General features: G+C 41.1%; 1 protein-coding gene across 3 annotated transcripts in view; it reads right to left on the minus strand.

Moving 5' to 3' along the window:
* Positions 1-22,963, minus strand: part of Oatp30B (Organic anion transporting polypeptide 30B) — a 260,401-nt gene that overhangs the window by 135,169 nt on the left and 102,269 nt on the right. The window contains exon 1 of one of the 3 annotated variants that reach the window (XM_083126931.1): positions 4,186-4,268. The exons of the other annotated variants lie outside the window; for them this stretch is intronic. The gene's annotated coding sequence lies outside the window, so the exon portion shown is untranslated. Of the gene's footprint in view, positions 1-4,185; positions 4,269-22,963 lie in introns of those variants that run through there. 3 annotated transcript variants of the gene reach the window in all.

A 22,963-nucleotide genomic window follows, 5' to 3' on the forward strand; every position in this document is an offset into this window, starting at 1 on the left:
GCATAAGTTACCGCAAGGCCGACTGAAGATTACAGTATCTGCCGTCACAATCCGGGATTAAAAATAAAACAACGTTCGCCAGCAACTCCGGCGAACTCGCTGCATGCAACGTGCTCAATACTTGAGCATCGGCTCTCGAGATCTGCTTGCGCCCTCCAAGAGACGAAATTAAAGGGACTTCTTTATTGCGTTCGGCTTTCCCTTTGCAACACGCCAAGTGCATAAAACTGCACCTAAATGACGTAGATCAGACGGCGGATCGATATGTCAAGGTTAGGGCAAATGAAAGAGGGAAGAAATTTTATAATTGATTACTCGCTTCAAGTCAGAAGTCGTTTGTGCAACTGTTGTCAAAAAACATGATCGAGTTTCCGTAACAAAAAGGGGTTGATTGCCATGCGGTCATGTTCTTATGTGGAAGGGAGGGCTGGAGTTAAGTTACACGAGCGGCTAGTGACAGCCTTAGCCCCTTGGGAAATGCATGCTAACAGCACCAAACCTGACCTGCATAACCTATCCACGTAGGCATATAATAGCAGAAATAAGCACGTAAATAGGTTAAGCAGGTTAAGTTTTGTTGAAGCTATTATATGCACACACGGATAGGTTAGGCGGGTGAAGTTTGGTGCTGTTAGCATTAGCATATATCTTCCAAGTTGTTAAGACTGTCGCTCGCCGCTCGTGAAGTTGCAGGAACATATTGTATTTTGTTGATAGATGGCAGCACTTCATATGACTATCTCAGATGAGACTTGTTAATTCGTGTAGAATGAAAATTAGTGATGGCTCCTTAATTTTCTGTACATTTCCTGTTGAAAAAAGGCATTTATATGAGAAACCGTCAAAAAGACTCTTCACCCATTTAAAGCGTTCGTTGTTTGCTATATTCTGATTTATCTTATCTTCGACATGATTTAAAAGTACACTATTATAGTTTAGCCGTGTTTTAGATGTTTCTCGTGAATTTCCGCTGCCATCCGACTATCGTTCTTAAAGCATTAACGGTCATTTAATACTTATCTAATTAATGTCACCTTAATGATTCAGTTTTAAAAATATATTTATGGTGCATGCAAGTGGAATTTCTAATCACTATCAATCTTTATGCATGGCAAAAAACGGGTGTCTTTCTTTCTTGAAAATTAACATGTAGACTGTTCAATTTTAAAAGCAGATTATTGTAAGTTTTACGGTAACTTGCAACAGCTTATGTGTGGCGGCAGAAAAATTAATATGGCGGCACATGGGGCTATAAATCCCACCACAAACGATGGCCGTGTAGGCAGAGAGAGAAATACGAGCAGTGACCTTGTTAAGTTACTGGTTGTCATGCTACGAGGTGCAGGAGATCCGACAAATGTCGAATCCTAGATACGATTCCTATTCCTAGATCCGATATCCTAATACTGAATTCAACATCAGAATCTCGAATACTACACTCTCTCCCTGGAATCTATGGAATACGGCAGCGCATGACGGAAGTGAACGGGAGAAACAGAGTTGGCAGAGCAAAGCGGTGCGCGCTGCTGCAAACGGCTGGTAGCTGCACCCACTTCCCCTCTCATGAATTCATTGGTCAAGCCCTCTGGAGTCACTTGTTTTCGTTCGCTCGCTCCAGAGATTCCCGGGACACAGTATACAGTAGATCGGATCTTCAATAGCAGATCCGATATCCTAATCCTAAATCTGATATCCGAATTTAGAATCCTGGATTAGATATCTGAATCCTGAATCCGATATCCAAATCCCTCATCCTAATTATATATCTGGTAGCTCTTATTGTCGGCATTCTTTAGAGTCGATTAATACTATTCACTTGTCACATCAAAAACCTTTCCTTGAAACTAATGTATCGGCAGACAGTCGTGAAAGTCGCATTCCGATGAAGATAAGGCTTCATACCTACTGGTCGGTGTTACTATAATAATTATATTCATAATGCTCTCCAACCGACACGTAAAAGAAAGACGAAGGAAGACGTTACAAGCAGCAAGCGGAAAACATTGACTCATTTCCGCATCATTCGAATTCTTACGCTGCTTCGCGTTCAATCACGCGGTTGGAAAAAGGAAACGCGATGCTCTGATCAGGATACCCTGCACCAGCGGCGGAGGCACATATTTTAGCAAAGGACCGTAAGACAGCATAAAGTTTATTTTTTTATGAAAGATATCGCGAAATAGAAACAAATGTTGTACCTTACTTCGGAATCAGTGTTTGTAATTCAACATTTATCGTTATTCAAGAGGTGTACTTAAGAAAATACGACGTAAAGTAGAAATTTATAACCCGAATATTATCTCAAACTTAAAAGTTGCTTTTATATCGCCCTCGGCTTATCACAGCAGCAAAGAACAGTCTACGTGTCTATTCAGAATTTCGTTTGAGCGGTGAAAAATAAAGGTAATTTTTTGTATTTTTTTAAAAAAAAATATTTATGTAAATGCAAAATGTGAAACGACTCTGGCAAAGAATGGCATTTTTATACAGAGAGAAAATAACTTTGTTTGGAATAACCAGATAAATACTTCCTGGTAACCAAATGTTTGTTTTATGTAGGCGACAAACAATTGTTCATCACAACAAATCTGTTTTAGTAATTTTTCACACTTGTTTAGAGTAACAAAATAATTTGGTCAAATTACCAAATTTAGTAAACGCTACATTATTTAATTATGGTTCTCAAAAAGCCCCCTTAACTAAATTTCTCAACACTCAAACAAGTCAGTTTTTTCTGTGTCTCGTTTTTAACAATAAAGGAAGATAATATTCGAAGTGAAATTGTGCTAGTAATTTAGATGTCCCTTTAAAAAAGAAAAGCTAATGGTGTTTTTTCATTTCAATTTCTACACAGATAAGGAAAAAATTCTCAAGCAATTTAATGTTGAGCAGATTAACGGGGACGCCTTCGTCATGAGTTTTCGTTTTGCCGGGACAATCTCATTGTTTCCCGAGGGACATTTTCGGGCCACTTAATTATCCCTATTTTTTTAACCCAGAAACTAAAACCGTAATATTTTCTGAGTAATTTGAATCTATTATTGTCATCATCTGATAAATATCACAAATTGTAAGGTCTACGTGGTTTTATGTGTAAGATCAAGACTGTTGAATACTTCCGTTGCATTTAACATTGCTCAAGAATGCAGCGATGCAATAAATCTAGGTTAACACTTTTACTCTTACTATATAAATTTAAAATTGTTTATGGAATTTCTAAACTCTTTATTGCTTTATTTGATTCTTTGCGTATTGTACATTTTCCTCTTGTAACATTAAATATTCTAGGACTATTGATATCTCCGCGCTTGGTACGGTTTTCCAGTTGCTGAAGTGAAAACACTGAATGGTAAGTGTCTGAATAAAGAGTCCCATTCCCCCCCCCCCCCGGGAGAATCTAGCCATGGCCCCCTATGGCCCACCCGTGATGTCGCCCTTGCGGCATCAAATCTTTTCTTGAAATTAATATAAGGTGAAAATCAGGAACAAAATATGAGACAATACAATTACGGAATAATTTGGCAAATAAAAAGTAAAACGATATAGAATACGGAAGGATTAAAGTCTCTCTGAACAACTCAGATTTAGTGTTGTCTTCCCTACAACTTTCTTTGCACTGTTGGTGTCAGACACTCTTCCCATTATTTCCGATTCCCCGTTTACTTACTGTTTATATTTCAATTATTAGTTCGCTGAGAATAAACGCCGAGATAAATGAAGAAAAAAAACGCACAGCCATACTTTTCGAAATATTCGAACATAGGACGCCTGCCGTAATGACACAATTCCTTAACCACTCCGCAATAAAAGCCGGACCGTGTATTTCATAACATAATTAATGTAATTTTAACGATTGAGGTTTTAAATATATAATTATTGTTTATGGAACTGTAATGTATAATCATTGTCAACCTTTATCAATGATAAAATATTCAAATTTAAATAAAACTGTTGGGGTTTGTTTTTGTAAATTAACAGACGGAGTGTTAACTTCTAACGGTTTTACAATCACTTCTGTGTTATAGCACATGAATATGGATTCTACGAAAACGTTAAATAATTGTTAAAGAAACTTCCATGCACTGCGTTCTACCCCGAAAACATTTCTGTTGACGGCAACAAAAATAAATAGGTCACGATCAATAAAAAAAATATTCTAAGGACAAAATGGTAACAAATGCTCACCATGGCACCTTACAAAACACAGCGAAGGAGAAAAATCACAGACTTCTGATTGTCATCTTACTGCCATATGACCAGCAATTAAAAACTGCTCCAGTGAAGGCCGACGGAGCAGAGACTGCAGCCCCCTCCCCCCCTTTCCGTCCCTTTTCGCGGTGCGCATGACTAGAGGGGTCGGAACAGACGCAGCTTCCCTTTCTTAGCGACGAAATTTCCTCCTCGTCTCCATGGCAACGGGGCTCTCTCCTGGTAAACAAATTTTCATGCACTCGAGGGAAGTCCCAACCATTGTCAGCTGGTGGTCACGTGGTATCGCAGGACACGTGAACGTCAAGCCACGCACTCATCGCGTTCTACTGTTTCTCTTATTTCAAGGTCACCTAACCTCCCCCGTTTTCAATCCTAAGCGATGTTAAAGCCCGGATTTTGTGTACCCAAATCCTGCCAAGTATGTACACTCACCGGCAATAAAAATGGGACATCTAGATCCTGTAATGCTCGCTTTCCTGCAGAACTTTATGTGTGTTGCATGGCCGCTTCTACGAGCGCCGTAGAGTTAGGCAACACGCATAACGCCTTGCTGGGAAGCGAGCATTTCAGGATCTAGATGTACCATTTTTATTGCCGGTGAGTGTACATAAAATAGAAAACAATCACTTAAATATGTAGTAATATTTCGTAAACTACAGCCATTTCCTTCATTCCTGAACCGTAAAGAATTTGATCTACTTTCAGCTATTTTAACGGTTAGTCAGTGAGCAATTTACTGTGGAATGGTGGTGACGTGCTTGAGCAGTTTTATCGAAATTTACACTTACTTTAATTTAATTACATATCAGAGGGGCAATTTTAAACTATTAGTATTGTCTTTATAGTATTACTATTTGACGCCTACGACTTTACCCCCTTCAAGTTTTATATCTTCTCCGGCTGGGTTCAACACTGATCATTGTTTATCACGGGAGATTCCATGCCTCCACAATCGCCTAATTCGTCTCAAGGGTCGAGTGTGGCGTGGAATGAAGAGGGGCGGAAGCACGCAACACGTGGCACGGGATGAAGCCGACGACCCTCAATTAACGCCAGTTGCGTGTCGCTGGAACAGGTAAGAGCATCCACCCTTCCCCCGTCACCAGAATTTATTTCTCTCTCTCTCTTTCTCTCTCTCTCTCTCTCTCTCTCTCTCTCTCTCTCTCTCTCTCTCTCTCTCTCTCTCTCTTTTTCACTCACTCCGTTATTAATGACACGGCATGTCCATAGAGTCATGTGGTGACCACGATACTGTGAGTAGCAAGTGATGTTGAGTAGATGATTATTTCGAAATGAATGTTTATATATACATGAACCAATTGATATCACTAATTTTTCACCCCCCCCCCCCCTCGTTAATTGGCACTTTGAAGAGCATTGTACACCAACTTTAAGGTATCTAAACCTCACACCAATTAGTCAATTTATGAAATAGTAAATGGTGATCGTAACACCTTCTAACGTCTAAAATTGAACTATCACATCCCCCCCGCCCCCCGCTTCTATAAGATATAATAAATCTTGAACGAATATAACAGGTTACAGTGCCTGTAATCTATAATACAATCTATACAAGTGGACTCTTTTTAATTCGAACTCCAAGGGGACACGAATAATAATGTTCGAATTATCCAAAATTCGAATTAACAAAAACATCATGTCATTAAATATGGTTTCAAGGGGAATAAGCTTCTGTTCGAATTACCTAGTAATTCGAATTATCCAAGTTCTAATTAAAGAGAGTTCACTGTATTCTATTGGTGAAAATAAATAACGCTTCACATTCAAATAAACATTTGATCTCTACAATCATATTATTCTAAACATATGTTGTTGTATAAGTAAACAAATCTTGATTTTAAAAATAATGCATGCAGATATCAGATAATTTAAATCCAAGTTTCAAAATGCTATACTTCCTACGGATTACTTGCCCTCTATTTTGGACATGCTTATGGACGGATTGGAGAGAGCATGTTTCGATAATGACGCCATCATCCATTGGCTCCTTCCCAACCAATGACAACGCTCTCTGCTCTTGGAGTTCGACAAATTATGTCAAGCAGCGACGCCTAAGTGCATTCGGTGAATGAATTGTACTCAAAAAACAAAAGAAGAGAGAGAGAAATCTGAAGAGAAAAGAATTATAAACATTACGTGAGAAATAATGCTGTAATGACGATAATGAGGTTTTTACTACAGATTGAAAACTTTGCTTCATAAATCTGCTTAAGTACTTTTCACTCACAACTTTCACTTTCCAACACTTTCACTCGTCAAATTCATTTTGTAACAACCATCTCCTCGGTGTTTCGCAAACATTTAAATTCTATATCAATTGATGATCTCTACGTAACACAAGATGGCAGGGAGAAGAAAGAGATTATAAAGTTTCACTTCGCGACCACTCCCCCATTGTTGAGAAAGAAGTTAAAAACAGTTTTGGTTCCGGTATTGAGATCCTCGAGTTGTAATTTGAAAGCGAAGGCAAAATTAGAATTCTAAAGCAAGAACAGGATCAATTCATACGAAATCCCACATGCATTTTCTTTCATCGAGTTCAGAAGTGGACGTGAGCGACCGGTATTTTCACGCAGACTGGTTTTCCATTGGTTGGTCGAGGTCGTCGACTCTATGGTCCATACACTAAAAAATATGCAAACTGAGTTGCCACCAAAATTGGAGTAACACAACACTTAATCGAGTTTGGCAGAAAAGGGTGTAACAAAGACACCAAACACAAGGACGTGCGAGTATTTAGAAAAGGGTAGGGGGTTCAGACCCCCCCCCCCGAAAAATTTATCGAGTATTAAAAATTGAATAATTAATATTTCCTTGTTTAGAATTTACTGTATAATCGATAGTTATTTATACCCTCTCAACTTATTGGAAAGCAAGGAATATATTTGGATCATACGGCTTTGAAGAAAACTACCAAAGAAGATATATGCACACTACTACTTATATGCATAAATAGGAAGTTTACTTTCCGTCAACTGGATCTTACATCCTTTTTGTTATTTAATGAATATTAAATTCTTTGCCTATTTCACATTAATTTCCTTGAAGGGCACTTGTTTTTAGTCATTTTTTGGCGATCTTAAGTACACGCAAGCCAAACAGAGAATACATGCTGTTATGTCTCTATTGTTACATCGTCTTTTTACCTATTCATGCAATAATAACAATACAATATTAATTATTTTAAATATTTTAATTAATACTTAAGTATATTTTAACTGTTTTAATTTAAACATTTATATTATTATTATTTCTGAGACGTATAAACAACGTCAGTTCCGCATGAACACCAAAGGGTGCGTTCTCGCCTGCATGGTTTTTAGTGTACACTTTGGGGACACCTGAGGGAAAGTCACAATCCAGCAGTACAGTGCATTGGAAGCGACAACCCACAACACTACACACGATTGTGGGTTGTTCAAGCGTAACAGTTCCGCGTCTGCTTAGCACCTGTACATGTAACGGCTCTCACTTCACTACTCGACGACAAGACGCTTCTTAGGCGTGACGACAGACGAACAGTAGACTGTTTACAGTGGGTGATGGTACTTACTCCACAACTCATCTACAACACCGGTAAGATCTCACTGCGACAGTCGCAGGAGGTATAACATCTTTGCCCGTTTTCTCAACAGTCCCACTACTCTTGGAGACGAGGATCACCGGGACGTGACACAAGCAACTCATCTACTTCAAAGACATCAGTGTCGGTCAATTCACTGCAAGGTCCAATAGCACAGTTGAAGCGGTTAGGATTGGGTTATTGGAGAGCCTAGCTGTTCCCTTTGGGAGAGGAAATAGTTTATGTAATCTCTCTTCTCATTCTCTTTGTGCTGTTGTTTTCCCAGGAACCAGTCCATTCATGTTAAGATAGAATATGAGTGGAAGAGTATTTACCAATTTCTCTTTTGGTTATATTACGTAGCTTTTCCTACCCCTTTTAGATCACTTTTTAGAATGAAAATAACAGACTCTCACATGAAATTACGTACATGATGGGATGAACTCTGATCCATTCCTCACTCATAAAAAGTAACTCAGGAGAGTAAAGGTAGGGGATGCTTTGCGGAGTACAGTTGGGAACCTCTGTTCTACACTATTAGTTTCTCTGAGGGAACAAAGATATTGCAACAGACATTTAAGTATTATCAAAGAAGCAATAATTTCAAAATCTCTTGAAACTAAATTGGAAGAAAAGTATGATCGATCGCTCTATCTTTGGAACACTTATTCCACCAAATTTACGAGGAAATCGTGTTACGGCCGATCAACTTAGAAAAAGATTTGATTTTGCTAGAAATTGCATCGTAAAAGTTAATTACAATTCACTTATTGTTATTTGAAAGTCTTGTTGACGAAATGACAACTATGATACGGTATGTAAATCATGTTGCTCAGGTTGGTTGGTTGGATGATTTGGTGTCCACTTTATGCACAGTAAGGCTAATCAAGACTGAACCTACACTTTAAGGTGGGATCCGAACCACTACGTGCCTCCACCGGGTATCAAACCAGGGACCCCTTGATTATAATGTTGCTCAGGTTGCAAAGGACGAACTTTTAGAGCCCTTCCTCCCCCCACCAAACCTGGACCCCGCGCTAATCCGCTCCTGTTTTGAAGCTCTAAATTTGGCATCGAACAACGCAAAGAAACATGTTTTTAGGTCAAATGCAATGGTGTTCTATGCCACTTCAAACACTCAGAGAAGAAAAACAAACCAAAACTGAGTTATGAAATATATCTCTTCTTCTCGCTCGAATTCCTCGATGAACTAAGTATCGAGAAAACAACTGTGAAACTAGTCTTCGCAAAAAAGGTTATGCAGTTATACCTATAGTTGCTCATTTTAGAAGGTAACTGAGTAAGTAATGGTTGCGTTACTCGAAAAAGTAACTTGTCACTTTCAGTGGCGTTAGCTTCCAAAGACTGGGAGACGAAAACTTTCCTCCAACTGAAACAACTTTGTACAACTATATTATAATTACTAGAACGCTCAAACAAGTTCCGTTTCATTAAGAAGAGCTTCTGCAGAGAAAAGTTCCATTTGAATAGGGGGAACTGAGACTGAAAAAAGTTATTTATAAATAAGCGGAATTTCAACTGGAGCAAGTAGTAGAAACATCATCTGGAATAAGATCCATATAATGCTTATATTAGTAGGAACTAGTGTGAACTGCCAAACAAACCTCCGGGGTATTAAAACAAGTTCGTTTACTGAATTTGTTCTTAAGTTCGTTTTATGCATACAAAAGCTAATCGGGACTGGACAGACCTACATTTTAAAGTGGGATCCAAATCACTATGTGCCTCCGCCGGGTATAGAAACCCTTGATTACGAGGCGACGACGATGCCACTATGCCAATAAGTTCGTTTAGATTGATTAATTGATTTGGTTCATTTTATTTCGTTTTTCTGCCACTTTTGGCTGTTTGCGAATATGAGGATGAGTGATGAGGGGACACTAAAAAAAGAACAAGCCTGGTATTCGAACCCGGGACCTCTTACGCCCCAAAACTGTAACTATAACTATTCACGAAAATAAGTTGAAGTGACAATAAAATATGCGAAAGGTTGTGCCCGAATCAAAGACAGGACAATTTGTTCCCCCCTCAATTCGTACGTCGCCAGGGGGGCCTACTGGGTCTGGTCTACCCCAGCTCTGCATCTCTCTTTCAGTAAGAGCCACGATATTACTTCAGCAGCTAGGACCACAATAAGCTGTGGAGGCACATAAAAACCCCCAGCAGGAAGGATACAATGGCAGGCGATTCCAGATACGCATAGCCTCCCACGCATAACAGTATTATGAAAGACAATGGCCTCGCACAATCCAGAGACGCAAACACCACCGCTACCCAAACACGACTTCCACATTGAGCATTGTGATGCGGCGAACAACGCTACACAAACACTTTTATTTGTACTTTCCCCCAGGACACATCAAGTTCGTTCACATCTCTCTTTTAATGGTGTTGTTAGATGGATTGTATGGGAATTCTGCTCTAACTCGGCGGAGAAAACAATTTCGAGATTTACAATTCTAAATGCATCTGAATTGAATGCTCCAATCTTGACATAAATTAACAGGTAGATATGAAGAATACGAGGGTCACTATTTATATTTTGAGCCAAAGAATGAAAAAACAGGAATTTGGCATTGAAAACTGCTTTATTGTTTTTCGAAGTATTCTCCTTTATGGTCAATACACTTTTGCATTCGTTCGAACCATTTGTCAAAGCAGTTTTCCAATCTTCTTGAGACACCTCCATAATATGGTTTTTGAACGCATCAACGGCGTCTTCCGCCCACGAAAATCGTTGTCCACGCAATTTATTCTTGACATTCGGGAACAAGAAGAAGTCATTGGGTGCCAAATCAGGACTGTACGGCGGATGACCCATCAATTCGATTTTTTGATTGTTCATAAGTCCGTTGTTAGACGAGATCTGTGACAGCTGGCATTGTCTTGATGAAGAATGATCCGACGGCGTTTGTTTGTTTTCCGTATTTGACCGAAGACCTCTGGCAAACAAATTGCTGTGTACCATTCAGAGTTGACCGTTCTACGTTCCTCTAAAGGCACAGTTGCAACATGACCAGTTTTCCCGAAAAAACAGGCGACCATTTGTTTCGATGTGCTTCGAGCGCGAACAACTTTTGTTGGATTGGGTTCATCTTGAAACACCCATACAGTCGACTGCTGTTTACGTTCCGGCTCATATGCATATATCCATGATTCGTCACCTGTTACAATCTTATATACGTCTTTTGAAACACCACGATTGTATTTATTGAGCATTTGTTTGCACCAATTGACGCGAGCGTCTTTTCGAGTTTTTGTCAAATTGTGTGGGATCCAACGAGAACATACCTTTCTCACAGCTAAATGATCATGTAATATTTTATATATGCTGGTGGAACTAATGCCTATGGTTGCCTCAATCTCACAGTATGTCACATGACGATCTTGCAGTATTAGGTTTTGCACAGCATCAATGTTTTCTTGAACAACAACTGATTTTGGACGACCTTCGCGAATCTCGTCGGTGAGCGAATGGCGGCCACGATTAAATTCGTTATACCAGCGTTTCACAGTGGCAAAGGATGGGGCTTCATCGCCAAATGTGGAAGTAAATTGATCGATGCACTCTTGTCTTGATAATCCACGTCGAAAATCGTAAAGCAATCATCGCACGAAAATGTTCACGAGTTAATTCCATTTTATTGTTGTCGCGCAATATCCAAGGCAACATAAACAGCACAAATGAAGCTATTGACAAAACATTTGAAGTACGTTATGGTCGATAATGCCAGACGATTCCGTGCAAACGTCAAATCGCGCCTAACTTCAATCAGTGTTGCCAAGGCTCAAAATATAAATAGTGACCCTCGTATGGTATGTGTGAAGAAGAACAGTGAAGTCAATTTGGTTCAGGTGAGTTATTCAGAATCATACCAAAGTATGCTGAGGAAACATGGACACAGAACAAGTGATAAAAAACGACTGGAAGCTCTGTGAATGTGGCTAAGGAGACGAATGGAACGGATGAAATGGTCAGAAAAAGTGAGATATGAAAAAGTGCTAGAAAGAGTTGGGGAAAAGAGATCAATGCTCGACGTAATCATGAAGAGAAAAAAATTGGTTGGGCCACTGGATGAGAAGAAACTGTATCCTAAAGGATGTCATTGAAGGAATGGTCAAGAGATTGACGACATCAAAACAAATGGGTCGTACGCTGGTACAAAGTGAAGAGCTGAAGATCAAACAGCATGGAGGTTGCAAGGAAAGACCTGCCCTGGGCAGAAAACAATGAATGAATGCCGAAGTCTCTGCCACCAAACCTCGATCTCGTTTCGAGTTCAAAGAGATTGACCTCGTTCTCGGCTCGGTTTTTCTAAAGTCAGACCCTCGTGAGGTCAGACTTCACCATCACTCTACGGAAGACATGCAAGGGTGAGGTCAAGAAGAGTGAGGACTTGAAACCGTGAGGGTGGCGGCGTGTGAAGGTGGGCCGTGAGGTTGATGTTACGGGTGTATGTGGGTGCGGTGGGGGTAGACCGTGAGGGTGTGCGAGGGTGATGACGTGTGAGGGAGGGGTTGACCTATGAATGAATTCATTAATTAAAATTTTGGGGTGCTTCGGGATGTACGGCCATTTTGTACCCTTCAAAGCATACGGTGAAATAACTAATATTCTTGCCCTAGAGTTAAAAAAGGGAGTGTGAAAAGCCCATTGGGAAAAGAAAAAAGTGCAAGGCTGTAAAGGGACCTGCACAGGACAAAGAATACATTAAAAAGGTAAGAATACACTAAAAACTTCATAAAGGACGGTGGAAGAGACTAGCTCATCTCAAAAAGCTAAAAACATGAGGTAAAACATTGTAGTCATCTCCCAACAGAGATGATAAACAGTTGGGAAGATTAAAAGTCTACCTGAGAAAAGCAAAATCGGCACATTCAAGAAGAATATGCCGAACACTAAAAATGACATTACAGACACGACACACTGGAGGATCCAGCCCGTCTCGATAGCATTCCTAGCTCAGCAGGACAGACGAAAACTCTTAATAAAGTAAGTTTGATTTGATTTTGTTATCTAGCGTCCCTTTTCTGCCACTTTTGGTTAATTGCGAAGATGAGGATGAGTGATGATATGATGAAACTGATGAAGGGAAATTCGAGAAGAACACCTATGTCCAGATCGGAATTCGAACCCGGGAGTCTTAGTGCGCTGTGATAAAAACCACCACTGATAAAGTAAGGAATGAACTCAAGTATATAAGATACATCCAGACTGTGGAAACTTCAAACTTCGTGCTTTCATGATGCATGCATGATAGAAGTAATGAAGTGGCTCGTGCCCGGGCAGGAGTTGGAACCTCGAAATGCCTGTGCCAGTATCGTCAGTTTATCACTGAGGTTTACGATGCCCACAAATCCGCTCTTCACTTGAAACAATTCACACCCTTGAAATCGCATTGCCTCTTCCCAACTCGCGTGGCTGTTCTATCAGCAAATACAATGGAGCGTCTCTGCATTACGAAGCAGCGCAGCATCCATCAGGAAAGACAGCTTGCCGCCAGGATATTCCAAGAGTCCTCCATCTATCATCCCATATTTGGGTCAAATGCGTGCGCTATCGTATTTTCAGCGGCCTTTGATCTAATGATCCAATTAACGACTCCGCTTGAGATAAATGAGAGCCAAAGTACAATCCCATTGGTCTATTTACCAATAGCATTTTACGCTATGAAGGGTGAGGAGAGGTCTGTTTTGTTTGCTCTTTTCGTATGAATTTACTACCCCTTTCCTCCGGTAATTCGGTTTGGCAAATGCTGCAAAATGTCGTTTTGCCGCAGCGATAACCAATTGCACTGCTTGCTGTTTAATTGTAGCGTAATCAAGGTTATACGGTCGAACAGGGTATCTAGCTTACACATTTAGCTACCGTGGTTGCTGTATCAGAGCTGCGCCGCCCCCGTGACGGAGTAGTTAGCACATCGCGCTACGACGTTAAGGGTCCCGGGTTCAAATCCTGGCCTTGGGCGTGGATGTGTGTGAGTGTCCATTCATCAATTTCATCATGTCATCACTCATCTCCATCTTCGCAAATTAGCCAAAAGTGGCACAAAAAGCGAAGTAAAATAAAGCAAATTAAAAAAAATCAGAGCTGCGAACTGGAATGTGTGTTTTGCATATTTCACGTTGCTTTTTTCACCTCTGCCCTAATCACGATGAGCAGGAATAATAAATTGATTAAATAAATCTTGGCTGAGCGCGTTAAGTGGTCGATTTTCGAGTTACGGCCTTAGCATGGGTGTTCTTTGTTGGGTGTCACTTCATCAATATGATATGAGCATTAGACAATATTGGAAGAAAAGCGAAGCTAAATAACAAAAATACAAATACAATGAAAGAACAAAAATAATGAAAATACAGTGCAATCCCCACGATTCGAACCAGGCTATGATTTATTTATTTGTAGGCTAACAACATTTGTTGTGCACTCTACTAGCTGCAGGAAGGTACGTAATATGACTCTCCGAGAATAAAGAAACAGCAACGAAGGGGAGGGGATTGCCAAAGGTTTTTTCGTTAATGGTTTCGACACCACCTAGTGAAATTTGAGATGAAAAGGAGAGTTGGAATTTGTAGAAACGTTACCGAGAACGACACAGATATCCGTACACGACGGAAATTTATCTGAACCAAATTTACTTCAATAAGCAACTTCTTCAGACACAGAGTTGTCGTATTTCTCCACTGCCAATAAAGAACGCACGTTGAACGCGAATGAAAACACTTCTCTTCACTAACGTTTTTATATTTTAATAAGCATTATACTGCATACTACTTTAAAATACTATATAATGTAAACTTCCACAGGATATAAAAATAGATTGTAAAATACAGGACGTCGGGCAACCCTACTCAGTCACACAAAGCATCTATATCATTATTTATATATAAGTCAGCCACAGTTCAAGTCCATTTTAAGCTGAGATATGCTATTCGGAAGATGGCCTAACGCTCAAAGTGGGATCCGAATCACTATATGCTTCCACCGGGGATCGAACACGGGACCCTTTCAAGACGATGACGAAAGGGACGAGAACGAAACGGATGTTTACTAATAGATATGATACGGAGAAGGAAAAAGGCTGTTACAACTCGAGACATCCTCACACACGAGACGAGATTAGATTCAGTCAAGTCTTGTCTCTACACTATTATTGGCATATTTAAAGTATATAATGTACAAATTCTCAATTACAAAGACCTTTTCCATATTGAAGGGAAAATAAGGTCTTAGATCAGTGCTCGAAAAAATGTGTTCAGTCGCGTTCCAGTAATGGACTGCGACTTTAAAAAAAAAATGTAGCAAGCAATATTGTTTGTGTCATGGAACTTAGTGGATGTTTGTCAGTGTCCCTTCGTCAGTTTCAAAAGTTGTAGGAAAGCGGTGTATGTAAAAAGGGACAAATTCAAACGCCACTGCTGCTTACAGGGCGCCTGCATCAGTCACGACCGAAGACGCGAGTGCGCATGCGCTAGCTGGATAGCTGGATGAGTCCATTGGAGAAGCAGGGGTGACAGGTGAAAGAGGCATGGATACGGGAATTAGGTCTCGTGAAAACCGTATGCTAGTTTCACACACAGTAAGGTTGCCGGCAAAAACATTTAAGGGAGGATGTTACGAGTTGGGACAACCATCGCAAATGACAAGCACAACAAAGCGAGCGATAACAACCAAAACAACTGAACGCATACATACGAAATACTGATCTGAAACCTGTGGCGTGTCCAAGAGGGGGTTGGTGGGGGTCATAACCCCATTTTGATCCAGTATTCCTTAAAAAAACGTCAAAAGTAGGAAAAGTTGGCAAAATGAAAGCTGACTACTACAAAAAAGTATACGTAATTCCCCTTTTTGGAAAATCCTGGGCATTCCACTGTCTGAAACAGAGTTTTTCGCGCATCTATCTCCCTACTCCACCCCTCTTTTACAAATAGATTCGCCCTCTCGAGCTAGTCTTGTCCTCTGTGGTCTGACAGCATCAAAAATCTGCGAGATAGAGGATATAAATGAGAGTTTTGAGAACAAAGGACCTAAACAAAGTCACAAAGCAACAACTTTACATAAAGTACGATTTGTCCGAAGCATCACCAGAGGAGAATGCGTTTTCTCATTTCCTTGACCTTTTTTCCGCCCAGAACAGTCATTCCGACCTGACATAATCCAGACACTTTACAACGCGGTGCTTTGTCAACACCGGCTGAAGTCGACCAAATGGAACGGCGTGTGGAAAGTCCCTGGAACATAGCCATGACAGCAGGAGAAACTTTTTTTATGAAGGAAACGAGAAAATGGTGGTAAAGACCAGTTGGATAAGCAGAACCCGTTGTTTAAATCGCGAGAATGTTCAAGGGGAAAAGGACGAACCTGTCACACGAAATGTTTCTGCTGCTCGCGCGGGTCGCGGGGGCCTTGCATGAGTCACCGTGTTACCTTTTAAGTGTTCCTAAAAGCTGGGCCATCAAAACAAACACTTGTGCTTTCCTCAACAGGTGGGTCGCGTCAAGGGCGTGACGTAAGGAGGGTTTGGGGATCCAGCACTTGATTGAAATATTCGGTATAGCAGCCAGGGAGTCGTAACGTAACGAAATGGAACGGTATTTTCAATTACGGTTTCCGTTACGTTACAACCAGAAACAGAATAACTTTTTTCGTGAACAGAAACGTTACCTCAGGTATATGAACATTACGTTACAGGTGTGCATAACGGTACCGAACCATAACTGATCTGTAAAGCAGTAGGTCGTTCGGTGACGCTTTAACGTTACATCCATTGCCGGCAACCAGTAACGTTACAGGGTAAGAAACAAGTTTGTCACGTATTGACTAGTAACTTTAGTGTGTATGGAAAGTGATAGTAACGTTACAATTAACCAGTAACTTAATTGAGGCCACGACTGTAAAAACGTTACACTCCTTGCTTCAAAGCAACAACGTTATTGATAGCTGGTATCATACAGACGTTCCGATGTGCAATACCGTGTCCGATGCCGTGTTCCGGAGAGAATAACATAGGTCTCTCGTATAATTGTGCTCGTTATTTTTGTAACGTTACAGTTCTTTCCCTCCACAAAAGTCTGTTTCGAAAAAGTGATACACATATCCGTTACGAATAGCAAATACCGTTATCGAAGGCGTGTTCCAAGCAGGGTTTCGGAGCGGAGTGCGGAGCGCACTAAAGGAGCGCTCCGGAGCGATTTCGAAGCGTCAGTTCTACTCCGCTCCTCGCTCCGGAGCGGAGCGTGGGACGACAGCACTCCGCTCCGGAGCGGAGTGGTTGGATATTTTTGCTTGCACGCTCCGATCCGGAGCGGAGTGGTTAGTAATTTTTACGTGCACGCTCCGATCCGGAGCGGAGCGTAGGACGACAGCACTCCGCTCCGGAGCGGAGTGGTTGGATGTTTCTGCTTCCACGCTCCGATCCGGAGCCGAGCGTGGTGCGATACCACTCCGCTCCGGAGCGGAGCATGGTACTACAGCACTCCGCTCCGGAGCGGAGTGGTTACTTATTTTTACATGCACGATCCGATCCGGAGCGGGGCGAGATACAATAGTGCTCTGATCCGCAATCGGAGCATTTGAAGTGCAAGCTCATATCCGGTGAGATAGTTATTTTTATATATGAATGGTGTAACCGCAACTGCTGGTCTAGTCGGTAGGGCGTCTGACTGCAACGCTGGAGACCAGGGTTTGAATCCCGCGGTGGATGATCTAACTTCGAAATTATTCCGGCCTTGTCCCAGCATATAGCGGCTCCTGGGCTAACCCAGACTCAAATAAATGGATAACTAGGGGAAACCCTCGGGGGGGGGGAGGTGGCCGGAGCGTGGTGCTGATCACATCACCTCCAAATGGCCGAGCGAGATTGGGAATGTGTTGGGCCCTACCCCCACATCAATGGTTATCTCAACGCTTCACGACTCCAGTCTGGGAATTGGAGTTCTTTGTGATTGACCCTTCTTCAATTTCATCATATCTCATCCTTATCTTAATTTGGATATGAACCCGTTCAAGCAATCAGTGTTGCGGGATTGTACGTTTGCTTATGCTACCTCCCCCACACGACAGCCCTGTTTGTTTTCGTGTTCTGCGCTTCTTGTGTAGGTGACTGACGTCAGTGCTACCGGCTAGCGGATTGGCCTTCTTGTTCCCCTTTCAAGAGGAAAGGTGGAGGAAACTGGCGCGTAGTGTCTTGCTCGCTCCTTGGCAGGTGCATTGCGTCATGACTTCTGCTGTTGTACGTACTTGGCAGACAGATCGTTGCCTTTTCGAGGGAGATGCAGCGTTGCCAATCGTATTAAAAGTGTGCTACACCGACTCTGGCTTACGCGTATTGTTACTTTCTTAAAGAGACGTTTTAAAATATGTGTTCTCTTCTAAAAGTATGTGCATAGTATGTGTGCCTGTGAACTTTGATTTATGGGCATTTAAAATATTTTTTAACACGGATGGAGGGATCCTTCCGAAACAGTCTCGGTTAGTGGAATTATAAGCTGTCTACAATTATTGCAAACAATGTACAACAACGACAAATAAAATCTTTAATCGTTAGTTCCATGCATCTGAAACCTTGGTAATCATTCAAGGTCTATAGTAGAACTAACTAATTAATTGATTGATTTGCTTTATTTTACTTCGCTTCTTGTGCCACTTTTGGCTAATTTGCGAAGATGAGAATGAGTGATGATATGATGAACTTGATGAATGGCCACTCACAAACATCCATGCCCAGCCGGTATTCGAACCCGGAACCCCTGGCGTCATAGAGCGATGTGCTAACCACTCGGCCACAGGGTCGGGCTCGTTTTACATGTCACCCCCTTCCCACCCCAGGGGTGCCAGGAGTGTCTTGGAATTGAACGGCATTGAGAGTGTCATTATTAATCTTAGCGACCCCGAAAACTATTGATTCCACACTAATATCGGTCGTTTTACATGTCAACCCTTCCCACCCTCACCCCTAGGGGTGCCAGAGATGTCTTACACAGTATTTCTTTCGAGATTGCAAGTGATACGTGTTCCAAGTTTGGTTGAAATCGTTCCAGGCGTTCGAGAGTTATGCCGGAACAAACATACAGTGAAAATTAGCAACCTGAATTCCCAATTACTTTAAACTTTTATCTTTCGCTACATTCAAAGTATCATCATAACCAGCGCAAAGAAAGTTAGATATGGCAATCATGCACCAGCGAGTGTTTTGTTTTGCATGAACACCTGTCTGCCTGTCATCTTCCTCTGTACACGTTGTTTCGTCTTTCCTCTGCGTGCTCCTGGCGTTCGAAAGGTCAAATGGATTCTCTGCAGTAGTTTGACCAATGTTACTCGAACCAATATTCCGGAATAACTCATTTCTCCCACGGTGTGGACTGTAACGTCGGACCGATATGCCGAAGTGCTTAGCCCGAACTGCCGAAGTGCTTAGCCCGAACCAGAAGTCGAACGGAAATGAGTTTTAGTCGCGATCCCTGGTGGCAGGAAATGAGAGTTCCATTCTCTCAACTTATAAAACCACAGGTGGCACACCTGCTATTGAAATATATTGTCCCCAGAAGTAGTAGTAGAGTAGTAAAAGTGATAATGAAAATAGTAATAATAATAATAATAATAATAATAATAATAATAATAATATCGCTCTCTTCACGAAAACAGTTCCCCTTGCCTCCTACACACCCCTGGTTCTCCAGGTTTTCCACACTTCTTCTACGCTTCACAGTTGACACATTGCGCGTTGTACGTATGCGGTTGATTGTGCCTTCCCTGGTGTATTGTGTAAGGATTATTCCTTGCTTATTGGCAACACTGTAGGTGAGTGACGTGATCTTGACTGGACTGTTTCCGTGGCGTTAGCTTTAGTAATAATCAGTTTTATAACAACAATAACAGGCGATGTTCAAATGCCGTACAAATTTCACAAACAAAATTACTAATGTACTCGGAACCCTTGATCGTTAGTTTTCTGTATACACTCGTATTATCCAACCTCGGAGCGCTCCGGAGCGGAGTGGGCAAGTTCTTATAATCTCGCTCCGGAGCGGAGCGTCACACGGTATCGCTCCGCTCCGGAGCGGAGTGAACCATTCTATAAAATTTCGCTCCTCGCTCCGGAGCGGAGCGAGAAATTTTCCAACTTCCTCTGCTCCGATCCGGAGCGGAGCGTGTCAAGGTAGCGCTCCGCTCCGGAGCGGAGTGAACTATTTTCTAAAACTTCGCTCCTCGCTCCGGAGCGGAGCGAGAAATTTTTCGATTCTCGCTGCTCCGCTCCGGAGCGGAGCGGGCTAAGACATCGCTCCGCTCCGGAGCGGAGCGAACCATTTCTTAGAATCTCGCTCCTCGCTCCTGAGCGTGGGCAACAGCTGGAGCGTTGATCCGCTCCGCTCCGAAACCCTGGTTCGAAGAAGCCTCATAATTGTGATCGGCAGCATAGTAACATTACAGTATTTTGACATTTTGAAAGTCATTAAATTATAATACGTATTTTCGTTTTGGATGTCAGTGAAAAAATGAAATTGTAAAACAAAACGTTTGAAAACATCCGTAAACAAGATTCGGCGTGACAGAAGTCCTGGTTATTGGAATTTACTGATTAACTATGTATTTATCACAAATATATTTATTTTCTGCATACTAAATCACTTTACGTGGATTTGTTCTAATTTGATTATCTATGCAAGATGAATTTTAACATGTGCGTTCACTTTATACGATAGGAAAACAAACGTTTGTTGTAAGAAAACGTTTATGTATATCTTTCTCTCTCTCTCTCTCTTTCTCTTTCTCTCTCTCTCTCTCTCTCTCTCTCTCTTTTTCAGTTTACATGTGTTACATCAATTAAAAAAATACAGTGTGTTTGGCGATGAGAATGATTCGTGCTTTGATTAAGTTGCTGAAGGACGAAACATAAAGGACCAACCAAAGAATCATCTGTGCTACCCGTTCATCCACGTAAGCGAGAGGCAAGCTTTTTCCTATCGGAAGACGAAAAATAATTGCTTGCTGCACGACCTTGATAAGGCGAACTGAATCACAAGGAAAGAAACCTGTGCAGACCCGCGACTCCTGTGCACTGTACTACCGCGTGGAGGGGAGGGGGAGATTTGACCGTTCTTCCTTATGGGCCGAGCCGAAGAGTAGAAGGGAAGCTGCGCTGGGACTTTTCGTCCAAGGTTTTTTCCCTTGTGTTCGCTCGTAGCAGCAGCACCACGCAAAATCGGAAAATGTGAATCCTCAAACTTTGTACACGTGACCTTCGGTCACGAAGCAGCCGAGTAGAGAACGCCCTGGGGCGATATGAAAGGCACTTTTAGCAAGTAGAAACTACGTAGAAACGAAACGTTAGATGGAATTGTTGTACGAAACAAACGAAACCGCGTTTGTGCAACTGGTTTGTGGCTAGACAGGGCCATTGGACTCTCAAGAAGGCAAGACTTGTATGGGAAGTGATTCTCAAAACTAATCGAATAAAAGGACAGTATATTTTATCATTTACAAGGGCCCTCATCCGCTTACAATTTTGAAAATTACTTTCAGTAATTCTTGTCTTCTTGGACAGGAGGTTCATTAAACTTTTTTGTGTAGAAACAGACAGAGCGCCCACCTACCACGTTTGAAAGAAGAGCATAGGCAGACATGAAAGTAATTTTCAAGTACGTAAGGACGACAGTCGACGTGAACATTGAGCAACGTGTGACTGAGAAATAAAATCGTAACAAAGGACAGGATTCTTCAAGAAACAGTAATGTTATAAAACTTCCTATCATTAACTCAGTTCATCCTTTTATCCTCTTTTGTTTGTTATACATTATTCTTGTTTTATATCTCTTTTCTGCCACTTGTAGATAATCGCGACGATGAAGATGAATGATGATCATATTAAATCTATGAAGGGATGCTTACAAAAAAAAAAAACCAGCCATGCCCAGGTGTCTACTCGAACTTGAAATGTTTGGTACCGAGTGTATGAGTGGACCACCCAACGACTTCGGTCTTCGAGGCTAGGGTTTCAGTTGCAACATGCAGTATAATTACGTTTCTACTATTACTACTTAAAAAAGCCCCCTTGATACATGAGATACTACAAATAATTTCAGGCATACCCTCGAATTTTGATTGCCTGGCACTTTTTTAAACTAAGTAATGAAGTGACGTTTATATTCATATTAGGCCTACGACTAGCTCGAACTAAAAACTCTTGTGAAATACTATATATATGTTATCCTTGTGAAGTGAGAAACTTCATATTTTGCTAAGAAAATATGCATGAAAAATTATATTTGTAGCTACTACTTGAAGAATTCAAATTATTATGATGGAATTTCAACTTACATATACTCTGCATATAACGTGGTATATAGTTATCGCAGAGGAGTTTTTGTCTCGCAGTCGATTTATTTTTAGTTGAGGAACTCGAGAGTAAGTTGGAAATATTTAATGACCCACGTTGTGGTGTGCTGTTCTATTAATCAGAATTGGAGTGAGAGAAGTCTGTAGTTAAGGTCATTCAACACGTCAATTTGTAACCGTGAATGCAAGTTTTCTTTGATTTAGCGGAAAATCAGTCTGCTATTGTTGTACGTAATAAATTGAAACATATATATTTTCTGCTCGAGTAGGAACCCACAGCCCTTATCCAATCAATCAGTTTCTGTGTTTGAAACTTCTGTCGAGGAAAGCTACATACAATTTGCTTTTAATAACAGCAGCTTCAAAATAACCTATCCATTCTTGTCTTGCAAAGTAATGTTTGATTTTGATTTGTTATATTTAACTTTGGTTTTCTGCCACTTTTGGCTAATCGCGAAGACGAGGATGGGTGATGCAATGACAAAATTGATGAAAGGACATCACGAAGAAAATAATGAAAACAATACACAGGCTGAGATCTGAACTCGGGACCTGTGGTGTCGCATCGTTCATGAAATATAAACATAACATGTACAGTGGCTCACATTAGTAATCGAAGATGTAGCATTTTGTTGCATTTCTTCACAATATTTCAAAATTAATAACATGTACATAAATATAAACGATAGTGAAATATTTATAGGCATTTATTAAAGCTATATTCCCCGTTACATTTTTTCTTTTTTAATTTTGGGTGCGTCAGCACTTAGGCTATTTTGCAACCGCCACGTTATACGGGGTCCAGCCCC

The sequence above is a fragment of the Lepisma saccharinum genome, chromosome 8, assembly GCF_977018435.1.
Source record: "Lepisma saccharinum chromosome 8, izLepSacc3.1, whole genome shotgun sequence".
NCBI lineage: Eukaryota > Metazoa > Arthropoda > Insecta > Zygentoma > Lepismatidae > Lepisma > Lepisma saccharinum.